General features: G+C 44.8%; 1 long non-coding RNA gene across 1 annotated transcript; it reads left to right on the top strand.

The window, feature by feature from the left end:
- Nucleotides 1-1,364: 1,364 nt before the first annotated feature.
- LOC102248376 lies at nucleotides 1,365-8,977 on the top strand. Its single transcript, XR_001364492.1, has 3 exons — nucleotides 1,365-4,534; nucleotides 6,078-8,698; nucleotides 8,731-8,977. It is a non-coding gene; the product is annotated as an uncharacterized LOC102248376 (long non-coding RNA).
- Nucleotides 8,978-9,192: the final 215 nt, after the last annotated feature.

The following is a 9,192-nucleotide window of genomic DNA, read 5'->3' as shown; positions in this document are numbered from 1 at the left end:
GAGGGTTCCGCTGGGCACCCCCCGGCGGGTCGCGGGTCTGATTTTCTCGGGTTTGTCCCCTGACCCGATTCGGAGAGTCCCAAGGGGGCGTGGCGGCACCGGCCTGGGTCGCCCTGGGCGTCGGGCAGCCCAGCCCCTCCTGCCGGAGGGGACTTCAGCCTCCCCCGGTGCTTCCACGGGGGAATTCCTCCAGAGGCTCCGACGTGGCTCCGCGGGCGGAGGGGTCCTGTTTACCGTAAATGCCCTTGGTCGCTGGTGGCGTCATCCCAGACCAATTGCTGATCTGAGGGCCTGGTGTTGACTCTTCAGAATTCTCCCGCCGCTTCCCCCGCCATGCCTTGACTTTTTTCCTGGGTTCCATCCACCCTTTGCACTTACACACTTTTATTTATTTTATTGATGTCAGAGAGGGCAGGAGAGGTAGAGCGAGAGAGAAATATCAATGATGAGAGAGAATCATGGGTCTGCTGCCTCCTGCACGCCTCCCACTGGGGATGAGCCCACAACCCCCCACGTGCCCTGACCAGGAGTCCGACCAGGAATCCCACCGCGACCTCCTGGTTCATAGGTCCACCCCCAACCACTGAGCCACACAGGCCGGGCTGCTCTTACACACTTTTAACGAGCGATTCCACCCATTCTCCTGCGGATCCATCCCTCACACCATAAACAAAGATTGATTTCAAAGGCATGGAAGATGTCAATGGAGAAACCTCCTAAAAGTTTTATAACTTCCAGGAGAGAACCTAGGAGGAGGTATTTGTGACCTTATTTAGGCAGACTGAAGTCACCGCGCCTGTGCAGTAGAGGCGATGGGACCATCCCCGAGGCGTTACTGGGAAGATACACAGAAAGGGCTCAGCACGGCGCCAGGCAGTTGGTAATATTGGCGGTCGGAGAGATGGAGTTTGGAATTTTACAGCTATCTGGTGTCCACCAGGCTATGATATGACAGTGAGCCTCCTTTATCCCACCGGGGTTGGTTCTCATTCTTTTTCCCATTCACAAAAGTTCTATGAAATAATGTAGGTTCACTCATCATAGACCAATCCTCTAAATACAGTGTTTTATTGGTTCACAAAGGGTCATTTTAAGCAAACATTATTCTACTCTGATATATTGTTTTTGAGAAAAACTTTCATTCCTATCACTCTGCCATTGAGTTTTGCGCAGTAACCTTGGTTGGCAACAAATAAATGTGGACCCAGCGATTTGTTCATGCTTAAAGTAGAAGGTGGCAACATTAAAGTAATGTTGCAAATGGAGTTTATTTCTTAGTATTTTAGTAAGCAGTCTACCAGTGAGCGAATAAGATGTGCATTTGGGATAAAAAATAAATTAAGTTTTTACACTTTTTATAGATGCTCCACACCAATAAGAAGGAAAATTGTCGTACATTCATACAATACGATACTAGATGGACAACAATGAAAAAGAACAAAGTTCCGCGACAAGAAAGGACATGGAGCAGATGATACCGTGGAATGGGCCGTAGCTTGTGTCTAGCAAAGTCCACAAAATCGTAAGTACAGTTTGACAAATTTTTGCATATGTGTACAACCATGTACCCACCTCCTAGATCAAAATACACCCCATTCCCAGCATCACAGAAGTCTCCCTTTGTGTCCTCCCGTACATGCCTTCCCCTCCCCGAGGTAATGTTATTTTACCTCTAGTACCATAAATTACTTTATTCTTATAAATGGAATTATAATACAATGTACTCTTTCATGTCTGGCTTCTTTGGCTCAACTTTATTTCTGTGAGATTCATCATGTTGTTTTATATAGCAGAACTTCATTCTTTTTTCTCGCTGAATAGTATTCCATTATATGCATGTATCATGTTTATTTCTCTTCTTATTTTTCATGGATGTTTAAGATGTTTAGTTTCGGGTCCATATGAATAAATCTGATATGAACATTGTTATATCTTCTGTTGGACATAGCACTCATTTCTGTTGGAACATATACCCAGGAATTTAATTGCTAGGTTATAGGATGCATGTGTTTCTAGTCTGGTAAATAGTGCGAACAGTTTTCCAAAATGTGCAACTTACATTCCCATTAACTGCTGGTGAGAGTTCCAGTTTCTCCATATCTTTGCCAACACTTAGTGCTGTGAGTGCTTTGAATACTAGTGGGTGTGTAGTGGTATGTCATTGGGGTTGTAATTTGCAGTTCCCTAATGATCAGTGGTGTTCATCACCTCATATCTAATTTTTCTAAGTAATTAAAAAAATATTTTTAAGGCAAAAGTGTTTATCTCCCCACCACAGTGTCCTTTAAGTAGTGAGTCTGTGCTCGTGAGTACCCGCATTTCCAATAAGGTGCTCTCTGTAAACAGGCCTTGTGTGTGTGCACAGGAACTGTGTGTGCCTAAAGAGTCGGTGCCCACTCTTTCTAGCTCTGTTGCCAGTAACTATGTGAGTTAGGACCATTTTTGCTGTTCTGAGATGAATGCTTTAATCTGGATGAGTTCTAAACCACACTCACTGTAGGATTCAGAAACCTCCGTCTGGAAGAAGTGGATTAGAATGGAAAGAATACTAGATCAGTAATCAACCTGGGCTCTTTGCGGGCCTTTGCTTTATTTCATGGTCTAAACCCCAGTAAGTCTCTTCTTCCCCCTCCTCCTCTACCTTCCTTGAGCAGATTGTGATTTGAAAATAAGCAATTCTAGAATCCTTTAAGCCTGGAGATTAGCAAAACAATATACAAAATTTTAAGACCACATAAGTTGTCGTTATTAAATGTGTGTGCTAATAGGTAATAAGCTGTGTCGATCTTGAGTTATTCAGATTTAGCAATATGGTCACTTCCGATACTTATAGACTGTTTTTCCCTCCCTCCCCCCATGTATATCTAGAATCTTTTCAACTACAATTAAACCCTTGTCAATATCAAATTGCAGGATTTCCACAGACTTCATTTACTTGGAGTGGATTCAGTTTCACATTTTCTAAAACCTAGGCAGGCCTGGGATATGATTCACCCTAACCTCATTTCCTTGCATTTTACTTTGTTTATTTGGTTTTCTGTTTGTTTTGCAGCAATATTCTCTGTTGTAACTTTGAGTGACAGTGTTTCTTTTCAGCATTTTAAAACAACTCACCATCAGAGCTCATTAAGTCTTGAAAATAGTGACTTATTTGGATCCCGACCCATAGAGAATCTACTGTATTTTAATCATACCTTTGCTTCTGGCTATTGCTGGTCTTTGGCCATTCACTAAACAATACTTGACAAAATTCTGACAGTAGTGTAAACAGTGTTGCTTATTCCATGTACACCAATTGCAGGAACAGAGGAAAGCTGTGGTCTGGAGCCTGCCTGGGCTTTGGAGTCAAGTGGTGTGAACCCTTGAAATCAGACTCCTCTTATTAGCAATGTAACCTTAGGAAAGTCCCCGAGTTCTCAATTGTATTTGTTACGTGCAAAAGTCAGATAATAAAGGTACTTCCCTCATCGGACTATCATGTGGATTGAATGGGGTAATACTACACATTTGAACAGCTTTGAAAAGTATCTTGTACTTAGAAATCATTCATTAAATGTCAGTTTCCTTTATAGATATTACTGTCTTTAGGGTTTTTGTGAGGATTAAATGTGATGATATAAGTAAAGTGTATGTCAAAAGGCCTGCTGATATTACTACCAAACAAAGATTTTCCTCTGGCCAGTTGGTTCTACACGATTTCTGTGTATTAAGTAAAATTGCACTTTAGGACACCCCCCCCCCCTCACCCACCCACTCAAAAAGTGAATTTGCAAGTAGAATATTTGGTGCTCAGAAAACCTGGATTTCCAGGCTAAAGCTTAAAGCTTTTAATAGTTATAATGCAGCTGAAATGTTATGTGTAATGAAAGGAAGCAGTAGCTAGTATTAATATGTTTTCAAAAATAAATAATTAAAATTTTTAAAATAAACATTTTTTTATTAAATAATGATGTGATGACATGTTTTAGTTTCTAATAATTTTGTCCTATGGCCAGTTAAACTCCATCAGTAGTTGGGGTTTGGGGACATGGTGGTGTGAGACTCTGGGACTAATTCAATTCTTAAAGAAGCTGTAAGAATTCTTTTTATTTTCTTTATTACAAAACTACATTAGTTTCAGGTAACACTTCAAGAATCTGTAAGAATTCTTACATAGAAGTTACTAATAGAATCATACTAATCTTGCTACTCGCATCACTTACCTGTGGTCTGCGCCTCTGTCTGGCCTCCCGGTGTTTCTCAGTAATAGAGTGCCTTGCCTTGTCCCTGCATTTTTCTCCCGTATTATTTCAAGAGGTTGGACCAGGCAACTGATTGTAGTCTGCTGAGAGACTTGATTTCTTGCCCTTGGTCCCTTTTGAGTACCCTTTTGCAAAACAAGACCCTCAGAAAGCTAGGTCCCTCCCTGTGGGAACTGTCGGTCACTGAGTGCAGTTGAACGGGTTGTGCACCGCACAGTCTCAGGAAGTGCCATCACGTGGACGCCAGACGACCTGCTCAGCTGGACGTGGTGGCCCAGTGACTTGTTCACCGGGTGTGCTCCTGCTTGAATAGCTACTCTGAACCGCGTGCTACTTGATTTTTATCTATTTATTTCTGCTTTAAGCGAATGGTTCATGCCAGACCATCGCGTGCTGAAATGGCGCTTTCAAAGGGTGGTCTTCTCTGGCAGCACGTGCGGAGATCCTCGCCTGTCTTCCATTATTTGGTATCGTCTGCGTTGCATCTTGCTTCTGGTCAGTTTGTCTTGATTTTCACAGCCACTCGGTTTGCTAGGTGCTGTGTCTCTTCCTGGGCTGCTCCTTCCCTACTTTATCCCACAGGAATCTTACCCTTTAAATGCTAACTTAGGAGCCCCTTGTCTGGGGTGCCCTCCCACCTTACCTAAGCTGCAGTTTCTTCCCCCCTTGCTCTTTTGATTCCCTGTGATATCTTATTAGTCTTGCATGTTATTTCTCTAGTTAGACTAGATTTCAAGGCAGAGGGCCGTGTTTTGTGTGTCTGCATGGTCTCTGTACACCTGTGTTCGTGCTTTGCTCATAACAGGTGCCACGTGAATGAGTGTAGAACGACTTGGTGAACATGCGGCCTAACAAGAGCCGTCCAGTTGGGATGCACTTAGTGGACTCGAGGGGAGAGGCGAGGCCAGGGAGGTGATTGAGAACACGATTAGTGATCATGCATGAGGTGACACTCAGTCTGGAATGTTCTCAATGGCGAATCGAGTTGAGATGCGTTGACTGTATAAATCAATGTGCATGACCATGAACACAGTTAAATTGGAGGGGAGCACAGGGATTGATTAAAACCTGATATTTCTTACTCTTAGAAGTTTATGTCAGATGTCGGGGAAAATAAATTCAGATCAAGTTAACAATAATCTGCATTCAGTGTAATCACGCATAAAACCACAAAGAAATGGATCCTAGACATGTCTCACTTAGTCTTTCCAGGGCTGTGCTAACATTTAATTGCTGTAAATGTAAACTCCACTTCAGGGTGAAATTCCTACAAAACTGAAAGGAGATGTGGGATTTTTCTTCCCTGTTGTAACCAGCTGGACACATGACTGGCGAAGCATGGAGAGAGTTGAGATTATTACTCATTTCTGCGAGTCAGTGGCAGTACTTTTACATCCCTCTCCCAAAGCCTCCTGAGAGCTAGACTTCCTTTTTTTCATGAGGATCACATTTTTGAGAGATTCTTGCACATTCGGGAGTGTTCACCACTTGCAGAGATTTAGCCTAAGTCCTTGCACAACTAATTTGAAGCCCTATAATAACTAACTGGCCCTTACCGTGCCTTTCAGTACAAAAAACATTTTCCGAGTGTCATGCATAGGGCCGTGTGTTCTGTTCTCTCGGGGCCAGGGAGAAGCACAAGTTACCATCTCCACCCTCTAGAGATGACACCGAGGGGAATGCAGCATTCATGGCTGCGCTCCCTGGGGTGACCTGACCATAGTGACGCCTGCTGTACACACGGACCAGCTGCACAGCGGGAAGAGGGAATGAGGTTGATATGCTCGACACTGCTCTAATAGCTTGGTCTAATTCTGCTCTTTTTATAATATCCAGGTAACACATGGAACCTCTTTCTGGATGCTTGACGGGCCCCAGATAACCACAGTTGATGTGTGTCGTGGTTTTGGGGGGACTGTTGGTAGGGTGTTGTCCAGGGATCCTAACACGGTGCAGATGGCCAGCCTTGCGGATGGACTTCAGCCTACAGACGTGCTGACAGGATCCTTCAGGCTGCCCAGACATGTTTCTGAGTATGGACTGATCCTAACTACGTCTACCGGTTTCTGAGACACAGAGCTGGCTGCCATTTTGTCAGCTGTACTGGTGTTTGGGGAGAGACAAAGAATGAGTATTCTACTTAGGGCATTCCTTCTCTTAGCTGCCAGTTTGAAGATACTTGATGAGCATTACATCCAAATAGGTAAGTGAGTATAATTACTAGACTCTGGGAAGACATAGGGAAATGTCGATCTTCCACCCAGCACACTCACTCATGGAATCCTTCTGAGCCGCATAGACAAGTTCCCTTTCTGAACCCTGCTTCCTGGGCTGATGTTTTCATATGGTCTCTCTGTGCATTAAAGGCACTGGCTGGGCTGTAGTCTGGCTGCCATTCCTTACCACCGGGAAAAGTTCCGTGTGATGTGTGGATACATTTGGCCAGTTCTCAGTCCTTCTAGGCTCATCCCTCTATTGCAGTCTATATTTTCAGTTTTGATATTTATACCGAAGGTCTCATCCCTTTTGCAAAGCAAGAGCCCAAAAAAGCTAGGTCCTCCCCTGTGGGAACTGTCAGGGTGACTGAGTGCAGTGAACCAATTGTGCACTGCACGGCCGCAGGAAGTGCCACTCACATGGATGCCATACGACCTGCTCAGCTGGACGTGGTGGCCCAGTGACCCTTGTTCACCTGCTGTGCTCCTGCTTGAATCTCATGTTACCTGATATTCTTGGTTTGCTTTTGTCCCTGGGAATAGTCTACCTTGGAGTTGAACTTCACTGTTGTCTCTAGTCTCCCCCTACCGATGTGGTTTTTTTCCGGGAATACAGGGTTCCTCATCTTGTGTGATGAGCATGACTCCTTACCTTTCTCTGGATTGCAGTGCATCTCTTCTCCCTCTTTCACAGAGAACGTGTCTCATCTATAGCCTCTTCCACAGTTCTGCCTACTCCTCCCTGCTGGCTTTTCCCTTCTGCATATTAGAGTGTACCCGACTCAGTGGTCAGCACCCCCTTCCTCTGAGTTTTGCCCCATCTGGCTGTTTCCAGTACAACTCAATGAGAGCCTAGGAGGGCTTATCCACTCCCGTGGCTCCGCGGTCACGGTTAAACTTATGGCTTTCCTAACTTCCTGTTCTCTGAATGGATGTTGCCTGGAGCTCTGGCCAGATGAAGGGTTTTCTGCTGGTAGGGGGGCTGCACCTCCTTTTTTCTCTGGTTTGGACTTGCTGTGGAGAACAACCAGTGTATGAACCATGCAGCCCCTCTCTGTACCTGGCCAGAGTCAAGTCAACTGCACTTGGCAATAACCTACCCGTGGCCCCTGAAGAAGTGTTCCTAGGAGATCAGTGTCCTGGAACCTCGGTGCCTGAAGGCTTTTATGAATCCTGATACCGTCCCACTGGTTGTACCATTAGGATTGAGGTCCTTCCAGGGGATCATCTCCTTTTTATATCTGATTTTTAAGTCAATGTTCTCCACTCTTGAAGCTTCAGTACCTGTGGCCTGAGCTGTACCCCGCCACCCAGCTCCTGTAAGAGTAAGCACAGGAAATGTTGCAAATAAACAAGGTGGTCCCCCCAAAAGATCAGGAATAGCAAATTTATACAGTGGAAAGACAAGCAGAAATTCAAGAGCGATGCTCAGTTTTGCTACTTTAAAAAGTCACCTGGCTGATCTTGCTCCACCTGAGAGTTCAGAAGCTGAGAGAGCCCCCACAGCTGTGACATAGGAGGACTGCTGTTAGGGGCCGGAATCAGCCTCAGGACCCTGTTTGTTATCTTAAGTTTTTAAACATTTTACATTGGATTTTTAATGGAATGGATCTTTGGGGTTTTACAATCCTTTACCTAGAAGGGTCTGCCTCTGTTTTTAACCTCATACGTACTTTCTAATAAAATTTTTTTGAATTCATGGCATTCCTGTCTGTATTTTCACTTGCAATTTCTTTCCTGAGCTGCCAACCCAGCTACTGAACCACAGGTCTGCTGCACTTAGTGTTCCACTAAGAACTGAACCTCTTCCCACCAGACATGCTTTCTTCCCCGGTCGCCTGCAGTGAGGAGCGCACAGCCGCACTGAGCCCTCAGTCTCACTGGTGCCGACCCCTCAGGTGCATATGTCTCTTGGTTCTAATTCCTCATTCCAAGGCCTCCTGTTTTCCTCCAGAATTACCTCATCACTTCCTAAAACTCATTCCAGGCTCCGGGGACATATAATCTGTTGTAACACTGCTCTAAATATTTTTTTCCAAAACACTTTATTAGCTTGAAATCCTTCAGTGCTTCCCAGCACCTTGAACATAGAATCCAGACTTCTCATCATGTGTATAAGGCCTTTGGTGTTCTGGCCGGTGTTTCTCTAACTGCAACTCTGACCTCTGCTGCGTGCCACTCACCTGCAATCGGGACTGAGCCCCCCCCCCCCCCCCAACATCCACACCACCTCTCCCAAGCGTGCCCCTTCCTCCTGGGTGCTCCTTGCTCAGCTCTCACACTTCAGTCCATTGTCACTTCTTTCAGGCCCTGCTTCTCTTCCTCATCCACTCACCTGGCAGTGACATTCTTCCTGTTTCCTGTTCCTTCCATGGCACCAAGCATTTCTACTGTCCACGTTGGTCCAAGTCTTCCCTAGACTGGAAGCTCCCTGACGGCAAGAACTATGTCTTATCTTTGTGTCCTGTCGACTAGAATGTACCTGTGCAACATACTTAATAAAAGTTTGTTGGATAAAAATGTGTCTGGTATCTTGAGTTCTTCACAAATAATTACTGTTATCCACAATTACAATGCTTTTTACACAGATGTTATAATGCAAAATAGGTTTCCTCTCAGAATAGTCACAACTGTTGAATCAAAGAGCTTTGAGATAAGAGAAAGTAGGTCAGGCAAACAAGTGGCAGTGAATACAGGAGACCTGACACTAGCTGCCTCAAGTTACGCCCAACTTC

The sequence above is a fragment of the Myotis brandtii genome, unplaced genomic scaffold, assembly GCF_000412655.1.
Source record: "Myotis brandtii unplaced genomic scaffold, ASM41265v1 scaffold565, whole genome shotgun sequence".
Classification (NCBI taxonomy): Eukaryota; Metazoa; Chordata; class Mammalia; order Chiroptera; family Vespertilionidae; genus Myotis; species Myotis brandtii.
Note: the sequence above shows the minus strand (reverse complement) of the source record. Positions and strands in the feature narration are given on the sequence as shown.